A 14,526-nucleotide genomic window follows, 5' to 3' on the forward strand; every position below is an offset into this window, starting at 1 on the left:
CATCATGTATTTGGACGATTAATTTTTCTTTGTCCATAAATGCAGCATTTTATTTTGTCTTCTTAATATTTCATAGTGTAGAATCCAGACTTTTGTTCCTGCTGGTCGAAAATTGGTTTTAGAGAACCCAATATATTAACAGCCCCTCCTAGTTTTCTGTTTATTCATCAACTTGTTCTGGATGAATTCTATAGTCCCCAAAGTCACTGAACAGGTGAGGGGCAGGCATGAAACCTGATTTTGATACCACTAGAAACCTCTTTCCAGATATATAATGATCAATTAAGAAACACTTTAGATATGATTTTCCAACCAGTTATTAATCACTTTTGTGTGAAATAATCCACCTTTTTCACTTTATCAAAAAAAAAATATATGGGAGGATTTTTCAAATTCTTTGCTGAAACAGAGATACCCTTCCTTTCCTATTCCAGAATCCAATTTAAGAAAATTCTAGTTTGACATGACTCATTCCTGGAGAATCCATGCTGACTGCTAGGAATTACTGCCATGTATTTCCACTTTAATTCTTCCGTTTTCCGAACGTTTGGCACAGGTACATGGTATGGAGGCCGCCCGTTCTACCTTCACTCCACTCACTGCGAATGTTAAGGACAGGCCTGCCCAGTCTGCCCAGCGCTCCGCATCACCAGTTCTTCCTCACTGGTCACATTTGCTTCTCTCATTCTTTCCTCAAATTTCCAAGACATGTGATTGTCAGAGAGGGAGGGTAAAAAAAATGTCATCAGTTGCTCCACTTTTAAGAAAAGACTTACCTGAAATTTTTTAAATATATCATCACACTATGTTACTGTAACAGTTTTTTAATCTGGAGCATGAAAATTGTTGCTACAATAAGCTTCTGTAACAATATCACTGTCCTTTTCCTCTCTTTTTTCCTCCCATCCAAATGCTCTCTGCTATTATTCTTTCCTTAAGTTTATGCAAGAGTGTATATTCACTCTATGTATATTTCTCTACCCCTTTTATTAAAATTATTTTCTGAACATTCAACATTACATTCATGAGAAAATAAATAAATATGTTTAAGACTCAAAAAAAAGAACAAAATCAATTCATGATTTACTGGTATCTATGATTCCATTTAATTTGTGTTTTTCCAGGTACTTCTATTTATTATTATTATTTATTTATTATTGACCTTCTCCCGTATGATTTTCTCTGAATAATTACTATGCACCGTCTCTATTAACATGGTTCTTTCTATGCCGTAATTATTGTCATAACACTAACACACACATGTGTGTGCACATTCACATGACTTTGATGGCTTTATCTGGGAATAGGTTTCTCTTCCCCAAGTTTAAAGCACTTTGATCATGTCAACAAGTCTTCTACCAAAAGTATCTTTGGACAGAGAAGATAGTTTTAGTAGGCCCCAAGCCCCAACAAGGTCACAAATGTTAATCTTATCTGATATTCTAATTTTCCAAAATGTCAGAAGAAAGGAGTAGCTACTAGTGAAAGGTTTCTAAGTACTGAAATAATGTCATTAAATAGAGCATTTATTTACATTGGCATTAAAAATTTATCTTGAATGCATAACAAAACTTTGTAAGCCTCACTCTCCCCTCTGGTCCCTCTCAAAAGGGTTAACATCATGCAGTTAGGAATAACATAAGCAATAGGAACCAAATGTTAGTTGACCAAAAAAAAAAATCATCTAAGAAATCATAATAAACAAATTTAAGTAAAAAAAAGGATGGGGCCGGCCCGGTGGCGCAGCAGTTAAGTGTGCACGTTCTGCTTCTGGCGGCCCAGGGTTCACTGGTTCAGATCCCGGGTGCGGACATGGCACTGCTTGGCAAGCCATGCTGTGGTAGGCGTCCCACATATAAAGTAGAGGAAGATGGGCACGGATGTTAGCTCAGGGCCAGTCTCCCTCAGCAAAAAGAGGAGGATTGGCAGTAGTTAGCTCAGGGCTGATCTTCCTCAAAAAAAAAAAAGGAAAAGGGAGCATTGGGGATTTGCCTGCACCATATTATCAGTTGATTTTATACAATTCAGTCTTGGCTAAAGTGAGATAAAGTGGAAAGAGGACAACTATAATAAAAAATTTCCACTACAATCTCTATACACACCTGTCTTCCAAGCCCACCTCCACCCCCACGCCTATCCCTGCCTCCATGCTCCCATGCAAACATTTGCTGGCTTGTTTTGCCTGCCAAGAAAGAAATACACACAGCTTTACTCACTTGGTAAACAAAAGTATCTCAGGTTTGTCAGAGTCAAAAAAAATCAAGCAATTGCCTAATACATATGATGGAGAAACAGTTGTGTTTCTTTCTTTGGAGATGTTCTTCTTACACTTTACAAATACTTTCTACGCATTTATTTAGAGATCAATAATCTGTGCGAGCTCTTCTACCCAGACTTTTGGTGAGCTATAAGACCGAAATAGTGTGAGAGCCAAGGCAACCTTAGACCATAGGGCATCATTCTTTTATTCATTCATTCACCTTATATTTATTGAGTTTCTACCTTGAGCCAGTTATGGAAAGGGGAGAACAAAAACAATAAACATCATAAAAAGAAAACTGTTCAGTAATTAGAAAATGGCATATGCTATGGAAAAAAGAAAAAGTAGAACAGAGTAAGTAGGATTTGGTGATAGAGAAGTGTGGAGTAGATTGCAGTATTAAAGAAGATCAAGATTAGCCTCATTGAAAAGGAGATATTTGAGCAAAGACTTGAAGAGGTGAGAAAATTACCCAAGCAGATACCTGGAGGAAGAGCCTTCCAGGCAGACACAACAGAGCAAAAACCTTAAGACAGGAGAGTGTTGGCATGTTTGCAGAACAGCCAAGAGGCCAGTGTGAGTAGGGTGGGGTGAGCCACAAAGAGCGTAGTAAGAGAGGTCAGAAAGGTAATGGTGGGGCAGCCGTTGGGGGCACTGCAGATGATGTTGAGCCCCATGGGAAATACTGCAGGGATTTGAGCACTAGAGAAACAAGACCTGGTTTGTATTTTGGAAGATCACTCTTGTAAGTAAAATGAAGTATATCAGGCAAGGGCCGAAGTAGGGATACCACTGAGAGGCTCCTGGAGCAATCCAGATGAGAGAGCATTATGGCTTAGACCTGAGTGGTTACAACAGAAGTGGACAGAAGTGGTCGGATTACAGATATATTTTGACAGTTGAGCCAATAGGAATTCTTGACAGATTGGATACAGGAGAAAGAGAATTCAAGATATCTTTAAGTTTTCTAGTCTGGAGCAACTGGAAGGATGGAGTTGCCATTAACTGAGGTGGGGCAACTGCCAGAGAGTCGGGAAGATGAAGAGTCCAGTTTGGGACATGATAAATTTGAGACACATATTAGACGTCCAAGTGAAGATGTTAAGTAGACAGTTGGATATACAAGAGCAGAGTTTGAAAGAGAAATCTGGGATAAAAATATAAATGTTAGAGTTGTCAGCATAAAGGTGGATGGCATGAGACCACCAAAGGAACAAGCAGACTGGGAAGAGGCAGGTCAGAGTCAAAGGATTTTTGCAAGTGGTACTCAGAGGAGGTTGATAGAATTAAGATTTGCCTTTGAGTGAATTAGAAAAACATGCCCCTTCTGGGCAAATGAATTAGAAAACAGTGCCACTCTCTGAGTAGACACAGCCCTGCAGGTGTGAGCAGGAAGGCCCCCAGTTTGCCCAGCAGAGGAAGGGCTAGATTTCGGCTCTACTCAGCCCCTCACAGGGTAATATGCAGCAGCCAGTGAGAGACACCCTGCTGCCCCGACCGTCTGCTAAAGGTCTAACTTCTCCTACATCTCATCACTACTGGATCTCAGTAATTAAAAGCATTGGCTTTAAAGTTGGACTGCCTAGGCGAGAATACAAGCTCTGTTCCCTGTTCACTGGTGACTTTAGACAAGTTACTGAACTTCCCTAAACATCAGTTTCCTCACTTATACAATAATACTACTACCCTCCTCAAAAGGATCTTGAAGGTTAAATATGAAAATCCGTATAAAAGCCACAACTTAGCCCATGTCTCTGACACCTAGCAAGAGCTCAACAAATATTAGTTGACGTTATTATCCCCTTTTCAGTAGGAGAGCAGAGTCTACTTGTCTACAGTAATGATAAACATCTCTCTTTCATCTATACAGCTTGTAATTATTGTTCAAGGGTGCTTTCATTGTTTGTTCCCATAACAAAAGAGTTTAAAACAAAGCTCCCCTCTGGTACTTCATTTTATTAGATCTCTTGCCTTCAAAATCTAAGGCATATTTCCTACATGTGCATTAATTAGAAATGCAATATGCCTAAATACACTTTTTAAAAAATGTCTAATGCACAACAGCCTCACAAAGGATCTTGAGCCCTTTGAAATCAATTCCAGAGTGGTACATAAAAGTTATGCTCCAGCATTAGGGCCACAACTGTTAAATGCACTGCATATCAGGATACTCGAGAGCCTGCACTTTTTATTTCCTTAGCTTCCAAGAAGTCTGGGTTTCAACAGGACAAAACAATGTTACATTTTATAATAAAAAGTAAGTATCTTTAGCATGTTTTAATTCAAACCTTAAAAAGCTTCCCAGAAGCATTTGAAGTTCTCTTCATTAAACCTTTGAATAGTCACCTTACTGTCAGTTCTTTGAAAAATAATCAAATTGAGCCCCTCCCCTGCAAAAATTATGAGTTTTATGGATTCTTTATGAGCAGACCCAAACAAAATTAAATTAAATTAAAACATTTGCTTACTCTAGCCATAGTAACCAAAATAAAACTTGCTTCCTCACATACACAACTTAGATGAGAGCTGCAAAAATAGTGAAACAAACAAACAAAAAACCACAAACGAAAACCCCCAAGAGATTGCCTTAACCAATATGAAATAAAACAAAGGAAAATAACAGATTCTACTTATGTTTAGGTCTTATATTAGGTCCCTCTTATTGTGAATGGCTAGTCAAGTCTAATCTCCCTCCAAAATAGAGAAAGCAAAAAGTTATAATTCAGTTTCTGATTTAACTGAAAAGAAACATTGTATATAAGAATTTAACAAGATGATCTCATTACCCCTCTCCTGATAACATACCTTTCATGTTATTTTATAAAATGTCAGTTCATACTAAAAGCTCACCCTATATTTCATAATAGCACACATTTTCAAAATTGCAGTAGGGAGAAAGGACAGAAATGCCCCATGGTTATTCTGTGTAGCAGTGCCTTCCAATTTAAGGACATTTTGTACCATATAAAAATTACACCAGAAACAAACCCTATGAGATCCTATTTCAGATAAGCCCAGCATGAAGGTTACCTACGTGTAATTTAAAAAGCCAAAGAACTAAATTAGTCCAATTGAAATTTAAGAAGAAGATAATCTAATATGTGAGACCTCAGAGAAGATTTCATTGAATCACCCAGAACAAGAATAACCTTCAGCTATAAGACATCAAGTTTAAGCAGCCAGGGCAGAAGTAACATGTCCTTCATAGACACCCTGAAAGTGACATTGACTTTTCTTGCTGCAAGTCCAGTGGGCCTATGGGTCGGTTCTATTCCATGATATTCTAAGACAGCTCAAATATATGTGAATTCTCCCAAGGTCTGGTATTTTTGAAAGGCAGAGATCAAAAAGAATGGTAAAGGAAGTGGAATTCTTGTCAACCTCAGTTTGAAGCCAAAAAATTCCCATTTCTTCTTTGTTCTCTGATTAACTAGAAATAAATAAGAACGTGCTTATCAAAATAAAGAAAATGAGATCAAAGTTTTCGAAAACACTATATTCATTTTTCCATAAATCTATTACACTTGGGAAAACTGTATGTATGTAACTGTCTTGAGAACTTCAGCTTCTCCTCTGCCTCCTGCTTTTCCACTCTTCCATACTTCTTGAAGAGAGTTGGTAAAAGTCTGGGCCCGGGGGGCCAGCCCGGTGGCCGAGTGGTTAAGTTCGGTGCTCCATTTTGGCCGCCCAGGGTTTCACTAGTTCAGATCCTGGGTGCGGACATAGTACCATTCCTCAGGCCACGCTTAGGCAGCATCCCACATGCCACAACTAAAAGGGCCCACAACTAAAAACACAACTATGTACTGGGGGGATTCGGGGAGAAAAAGCAAAAAGAAAAGAAAAAAGAAGATTGGCAACAGCTGTTAGCTCAGGTACCAATCTTTAAGAAAAAAAAAGTCTGTGCCAGAATCTTTCAATCCAACCAACAAATTCACTATTTTACCACTACTTTTTAAAAGTTTCTCCAGGAGATCTGACTATATACCTATTAACCCTATTTAACATCTCTCATCCTGCATGCTAAGTATTCACTAAACAGGAAATAAAACTTTTCTGGCCTCAAAATATCACTTTCATGCTTCTCCCCTACCCTTCTGATCCTTCTTCCCCACTGTCTTTTGCTGGTTCCTCCTTATCTACTACCTTCTCTCAAAAGTAGGTGTCTCACCCCAGGTTCAGTCCCTTACATCTGATCCTCTGCTCACATTACATTGTTCTCTCAGAGCAATCTCATCCTAGAGCTTCAATTCAACCTAGAATCTCTGATTCACAAAACTTTGTCTACAGTCAAGACCTCTCACCTGAGCTTCAGAGCCCCCAGATCCATTCCCCATCAGGCCATCTCACAAGCACCTCAAAACTGAACTCATGATCTTTTCCCCAAAACGTGTTGCACCATCTTCAGTTCTGATCTAGATTAATCACAACGCTATATAGCTGGGCACCCAACACAGTCACTTGAACACAATGCTGGAATATTTTCTTTTGTTCTGCCTGTCCTTCACATTGTGGAAAAATCACATTACTTTTATCCCCTTAACTCTTCTCATATTGGCCATTTCCTCTCCAATCCCATCTACTACTTCCTTAGCTCAGTAATGATACCCTAACTGGTCTCCCTGCTTCTAGTTTTTCACTCCTCCAATTTATTCTCCAAACTGTTCCCAAAGTGATTTCTCTAATACAAAATAAGATAATGCTACACTAATGCCCTGCTTAAAACCCTCAATCATCATCCTATTGTCTCCCAGGATTTCTTACAATGTATGGCAGAGTAAATGCATGCTTATGTTACTTCCTTCCATCAAAACTAATGGAAAACAAAAAAAGATTAAAATTAAAACCACCATCTTCAAGGAAACTTGTCATTACTTCAAATTACGAATAAAGAAATACAGTGAAATCATAACCAAATAAAATTTTTTAAAAAAGGGATGGTGAAAGTCTATATACAACTCACTGGGAAATAATTTTCTCTAAAAGTAAGTGCCACAATCCTGAAATTCCTATCCAAGAGTTCTTTGATTAGAATATTAAGATGTAGGGTGTAGATAGAGAATAAAAGGGATATCTTTCTAAAGACCTAGTTTGACACTATAGGATCACAAGAGTGGCAGGGCAGAATTAGCATGATGACTGCCATTTCCGTCTATAATGAAGCCCGCCTGGCCGGGGAGCTGGTAGAGGTCAAGCGGAGTAAAGGAAGGAAGGGATGTTGAATCACCTGTTCACAATGCTGATAGTCTGCGACTTAAAGGACTTTGCCGTGAAGCATATTGAGTTTTGGAGCAGCAACCACTGAAAGAAAACTTTTCCTAGAGGCAAAGGAAATAACGTTAGTGAGAAAATATTCAATATCACACATGGATTAAAAATTGCCAGCTACCTCAATTCATTCCCACTCAAGCCCTGATCCTCCCTATGCTGTTCTTCAAGAAATGACTGGTGACATACAAAGTAATGGGAACTGTACATAAAAACTGCAAAAAAAGAAAAAGAAAGAAGACGAAGAAGAGGAGGAGGAATCCAAAAAATTCATAAAAACAAGAATTAATGAAGGAAACAGAAGAAGAGTTCAGTGAAATAGTTATATGTGGACTCAAATATAAATACATACACACATATACACAAGTTCTCTCTTTTAAAAAGAACTCAAGAAGAGCTACAAGATTCAAAAAAGAGATAATAAAACATCATGAGGGAATGAAAAACAAGATAAAAGAACTCAAGAAACAAATTGAAGGAAAAAATAAAATATTACAAAGATAAAAGGAACATTCGAAGCATCCAATACACATAGACTAAGAGTACATTTGGGGACATGGTGGACAGACTAGCAAAATCACAAATCAAAAAATACAGAAAAGCCCAAACACTCTTCTTTGCTCATTTTTCATATATATACACACACACATATATACATTATACATATATATGTGTATGTATTTACCCTTTGACCTAGCAAACTCACTTTTAGAAATCTACTCCAGATATAAACTAGCAAAAGTAAAAAGTGATATATGCCCAAGGCAATTCATTGCAGCAATTTTTTAAAAGGAAGAAAGAAAGGAAGGAAGAAAGTGAGGGACAGAAGCAGAGTGGGGAAGAAAAAGAAAGGAATGCTATCACATATCCACACAAACAAGCACTACCCAGCAGTAGAAGAGTGAGGAAGTTCTCCATATATGCTTCTGTGGAGTGATTTCCAGGCTATATTGTTAAGTGAAAAAAACAAGGTGCAGAACAGTGTTTACAGTATACTTCCTTTATGTAAGAAAGGCAATGTTGAAAAAGCATCTGCATTCTTGCTTACGTCTTCAAAAAAAGAAAAAGAAAGGATAAACCAAAAACAAAGTAAAATGGTTATCCTTAAGGAGGAGGGAAGGAATAGAGGAGACAGAAATGAATGCTAAACTTCTCTGACTGTACCTAGTTTCAGAGTTTGAACTTTGGAACCAAGTAAATGTTTTACATAATCATAAAACAATTAACTCACAAGTCAATCCTGAAAAGTATAAAGCAAATAAAAGAAAATAAACCTTAACTATATTTCACATTAGCTTCATAACCACACCAAAACAAATAATACTGTGACTTCAAAACACAGTATTTACTTTAATCACTAGAGGAATATATTCTAGGACAAAAGAACGTCAAAGTAATCTTAATCTGCATTTAGTATTCATGTATGTATATACACACACACACACACCCCCATATGTATATACATACATACATATGTATACGCACTCACATTAGGAGAAAGCAAATAAGTAATTATGCTCATGTTGTTAGGAAATAAGATTTCTAGAATAAGAAAAAAGAGATACAAATATAAAATTTAAAAGTTTAAATTAAAACTCTATAATCATATATGAATTGGAAATATCAATATGATCTCATTATATATTTTTCTCTTCCTAAAAAATATCTATTTCCCAGCTCTGTTCACACACACACCAAAATATGGGCAGCAAATGCAACCTAGTGCATAGATTATGTTCCCTAAATATTATTTCCCAATAAAAGGAACTAGGCTCCTTGGTGGAAAGGCTGGTGGAAGGTGTAGGGCAGGAAATGTACAGAGTAAGCCTGCAATATCTTGTGCTAAAGAGCAACTTGGCTTTTGTCAAAAGGCTCAGGAACCAATTTAAAGGGGTTCTCACCGGCCAAAAGTGGGAAAATTTTAACATCAAAAGAATAAAGAATACAATACACTGAAACATATGCAATATATAAAAATTCATTAGGAAAGCCATCCAAATGAGAACAGGAACAAGACAAGGGTGCCCTCTCTCGCCAGTCCAATTCAACATAGTACTGGAGGTTTGGACCAGAGCAATTAGGCAAGAAAAAGAATTAAAAGGTATCCAAACAGGCAAGGAAGAAGTAAAATTCTTGCTGTTTGCAGATGACCTGATTCTACACATAGAAAACCCAAAAGAATCCACCAGAACTATTAGAAATAATCAACAACTACAGCAAAGTTGCAGGGTACAAAATCAGCTTACAAATATCAGTTGCATTTCTATACACTAATAACAAGCTAGCAGAAAGAGAACTCAAGAATACAATCCCATTTACAATCACAACAAAAAGAATAAAATATCTAGGAATAAACTTAACCAAGGAAGTGAAAGACCTATACTGAAAACTATAAGACATTATTGAAAGAAACAGAAGAAGACATAAAGAAATGGGAAGATATTCCATGCTCATGGATTGGAAGAATAAACATAATTAAGATGCCCGTATTACCTAAAGCAGTCTACAGATTCAATGCAATCTCAATCAGAATCCCAATGACATTCTTTACGGAAATAGAACAAAGAATCCTAAAATTTATATGGAACAAGAAAAGACCCCAAATAGCCAAACCAATCCTGAGAAAAAAGAAGAAAGCTGGAGGTATCACAATCCCTAACTTCAAATATACTACAAAGCTATAGTAATCAAAACAGGATGGTACTGTCACAAAAACAGACACACAGATCAGTGGAACAGTACTGAAAGCCCAGAAATAAAACTGCACGTCTGGGGGCCAGCCCCATGGCCAAGCAATTAAGTTTACCTGCTCTGCTTCTGCTGCCCAGGGTTTCGCCAGTTCGAATCCTGGGCGCAGACATGGCACTGCTCATCAAGCCATGCCTAGGTGGCATCCCACATGCCACAACTAGAAGGACCCACAACTAAAAAAATACACAACTATGTTCTGGGGGGCTTTGGGACAAAAAGGAAAAATAAAATCTTAAAAAAAAGAAAACGCACATCTACAGACAGCTAATCTTCCACAAAAGAGCCAAGAACATACAATGGAGAAAGGAAAGTTTCTTCAATAAATGGTATTGGGAAAACTGGAAACCCACATGCAAAAGAATGAAAGTAGACCATTATCTTACACAACATACAAAAATTAACTCAAAATAGATTAAAGATTTGAATGTAAGACTTGAAACCATAAAAGTCCTAGAAGTACACTCTTTGACATCAGTCTTAGCAGCATCTTTTTGAATACCATGTCTACTCAGGCAAGGGAAACAAAAGAAAAAGTAAACAAATGGGACTATATCAGACTAAAAAGCTTCTGCAAAGCAAAGGAAAGTATCAGCAAAACAAAAAGACACTGGGCCAGCCCCATGGTTGAGTGGTTAAGTTCATGCACTCCACTTCTGCAGCTCAGAGTTTCACTGGTGTGGATCCTCAGCGTGGACCTAGCACCACTCCCCAGGCCATGCTGAGGCAGCACCCCACACAGCAGAGCCAGAAGGACCTACAACTAATATATACAACTATATACTATGGGGCTTCGGGGAGAATAAGAAAAAAAAAAAGAAAAAGAAGATTGGCAACAGATGTTAGCTCAGGTACGAATCTTTAAAAAAAGAAAAAACGTGGGGCCGGCCCTGTGGCCGAGTGGTTAAGTTTGCACACTCCGCTGCAGATGGCCCAGTGTTTCACTGGTTCGACTCCTGGGTGCAGACAAGGCACTGCTCATTGAACTACACTGAGGCGGCATCCCACATGCCAGAACTAGAAGGACCCACAACTAAGAATATAGAACTGTGTACCAGGGGGCTTTGGGGAGGAAAAAAATAAAATAAAATCTTTAAAAAAAAAAAAAAAGAAAGCAAAAACGTAAAGACAACCCACCAACTGGGAGAAAATATTTGCAAATCATATATCTGACAAGGAGTTAATTTCCAGAATATATAAAGAACTCACACAACTCAACAACAAAAAACAAACCCAATCAAAAAATGGGCAGAGCATATGAACATCTTCCTTCCAAAGAAGATATATAGATGGCCAACAAGCACATGAAAAGATGTTCAACATCACTAATTATTAGAGAAATGCAAATCAAAACTACAATGGGATATCACCTCACTTCTGTCAGAATGGCTATAATTAACAAGACAAAAAATTACAAATGTTGGAGAGGATGTGGAGAAAAGGGAACCTTCATAACTGCTGGTGGGAATGCAAACTAATGCAGCCACCGTGGGAAACAGTATGGAGATTTCTCAAAAAATTAATAGAAATACCTTATGATACAGTTATCCCACTATTAGGTATTTATTCAAAGAAAATGAAATCAACAATACAAAGACATCTATGCACCCCTATGTTCATTGCAGCATTATTCACAATAGCCAAGATGTGGAAGCAACCCAAGTGCCCATCAACTGATGAATGGATAAAGAAGATGCAGATCATATATATATATATGTATATATGTATATGTGTATATATATATATACGTATATATATATACATACAATGGAATACTACTCAGCCATAAAAAAGACAAAATCGTCCCATTCACAACAACATGGATGAACCTTGAGGGAATTATGTTAAGTGAAATAAGCCAGACTGAGAAAGACAAACACCATATGATTTCACTTATATGTGGAAGATAAACAAACACATGGACAAAGAGAACAGATTAGTGGTTACCAAAGGGGTAGGGGGGAGGGTCGAGGGCAAAAAGGGCAAAGGGGCACATATGTATGGTGACAGATAAAAACTAGACTATTGGTGGTGAGCACAAAGCAGTCTATACAGAAACTGATATATAACAATGTACACTTGAAAATATACAATGTTATAAACCAATATGACCTCAAAAAATTATTTTTTTAAATTCATTAGTTCAAAAAACAAAAACTCATTGGTCACCTTTCAAATTTGCTAGGACACCATCGTATTTTTCTGAAAATTGATAAATAATGGGAAATAATCAAGTATTTTACTGATTTTCTGGTATGAACTATACTTTAGGGTAATGAAGTAGTAAAGAGGGGAAGAGTTCTTCTTTACAGAATAATTCCAACCAAGAAAAACTAATAAAGAATTATAGAATGATAAAATCACTATTTTCAACCTTAAAAAAATAATAGATCTAGGCAGTGGTGAACAAAGGCTAAAACCATTAGGTAAATGATTAAAGGAGAACTTTGAGAATCAGGCTTACAGAGCCTGAAGGCACTGATCAATCTTAACATCCCCTAAATTAAGACAATCCAGACTCTATGCCTCTGGATATGATGCAGTAGGAAGTACACCACACCACCCACAACGTGTTCTTGCCAAAAGAACCGAACCTAAATTTAATCAAGCCTTGTCTAGATCGAACTACCAGGAGCAAGTGGAAATCTCACACATTGCTAATGAAAATGAAAGCTGGTATAGCCACTTTTAGAAAACAGCTTGGCAGTTTCCTATAAAATTAAACATACACCTCCCCTACGACCCAGCAATTCCACTTCTTAGATATTTACTGAAAAGAAATAAAAGCATATGTCTGCATAGAGACATATGCAAATATTCATGGTGGCCTTATTCATAATAGTCAGAAACTGGAAACAACTCTAATTTTCATCAACAGATAGATAGATAAACAATTTGTGATACAACCATATTGTCACATGTTACGCAAGAAAAAGAATGAACTATTCATACAGGCAACAACACGAATATTTCTCAAAAGCATTATGCTAAATGAGTCAGACAAAAGTAAGTACACACTGTATGATTCCACTTATATGACATTCTTGAAAGGGCAAAAATAGAGGGACAGAAAACAGATCAGTAGTTGCCAGTGGCCAAGGGTTAGGGAGTGGCTTGACTGCAGAGGGCAGAAGGAAACTTTTTGGATCGAAAGAAATGTTGTTTGATTACAGCGGTGGTTATATGACTGTATACAATTTGCCAGAGTTTATAAAACTGTAAAGTCTAAAAGAATGAATTGAATGTATATAAATATTTTCCTCAATAAATTTGACTTTTAAAAAATCTTTTGTGGAGGCAGCCCTGCGGCACAGTGGTTAAGCTCCCGGCCTCCCCTTCAGGGGCCCAGGATCACAGGTTTCAATCCGGGGTGCAGACCTACACACTGCTCGTCAAACCGTGCCATGGCGGCATCCCATTTACAAAATAGAGGGAGATTGGCACAGATGTTAGCTCAGGGACCATCTCCCTGAAGCAAAAACATCTTTTCTGTTCATCTCTTACCCCAGTGACACAGAAAATATTTCTAGATTATTTCACTTACAAGATAATTATCTATTTCTACTGATACCCATTGGTTCTATAAGCTCTTTGAGTGGATCTCTCACTAGCATCTCTGAACTAATGCTTTCAAAAGTTAATTAGCTTTTCTTAAGTGTTCTTGACCCCTCTGGTACATCACTCAGTTTATCTGGTGCCTAAATCCTACTTAATATCTTCATAATAATTGCTTTCCCAATTTCAAACCTATGTGTCCAGCTTATCTCTAAAGTTGTCCCATACATCTGACATGTCACCTGTTTGATTTATAATTTTTTCTGTCAAGAACTCTAAGTCAACCTGCATATATGTTTACAGTACAAATGTACAAAAATAAAAGCTTTGAGTATTTTCTTTGTTTTTGTTCTGCTTTTTTAAAAATAATCGTTCCTTACTGGTCTTATTTTTAACAACGGAATAAAAAAGGAATCAAATGATTATCCCTGACTCATCATGTTAATTTCATATCTGAAGATATTACTGAAGATCCTTAGCAAAATTTTAACTGTTACACTTTTGTCCCTTTTCAATACTATTATGTGAAAGCACTGAGTTTCTAAGCCGGCTCACTTACACAAGGCGGGTGCGCGGCACAGAGCTGAAAATCATCAACATAGCAGTTGTTTTTTGAGTATTTGAAGATCAAAATACATTCAGGAGTCCTGCCTCTGAATTCCTTCCTCTACCCAACAACTTTTCCCAATTAGATT

General features: G+C 37.3%; 1 protein-coding gene across 31 annotated transcripts in view; it reads right to left on the reverse strand.

Moving 5' to 3' along the window:
- CTNNA3 (catenin alpha 3) overlaps window positions 1–14,526 on the reverse strand; it is a 1,517,748-nt gene that overhangs the window by 1,456,284 nt on the left and 46,938 nt on the right. For 6 of the 31 annotated variants that reach the window (XM_070563766.1, XM_070563744.1, XM_070563762.1 and 3 more), the window contains exon 2: window positions 7,488–7,578. The exons of the other annotated variants lie outside the window; for them this stretch is intronic. The gene's annotated coding sequence lies outside the window, so the exon portion shown is untranslated. The remainder of the gene's footprint in view (window positions 1–7,487; window positions 7,579–14,526) is intronic. 31 annotated transcript variants of the gene reach the window in all.

The sequence above is a fragment of the Equus przewalskii genome, chromosome 1, assembly GCF_037783145.1.
Source record: "Equus przewalskii isolate Varuska chromosome 1, EquPr2, whole genome shotgun sequence".
Classification (NCBI taxonomy): Eukaryota; Metazoa; Chordata; class Mammalia; order Perissodactyla; family Equidae; genus Equus; species Equus przewalskii.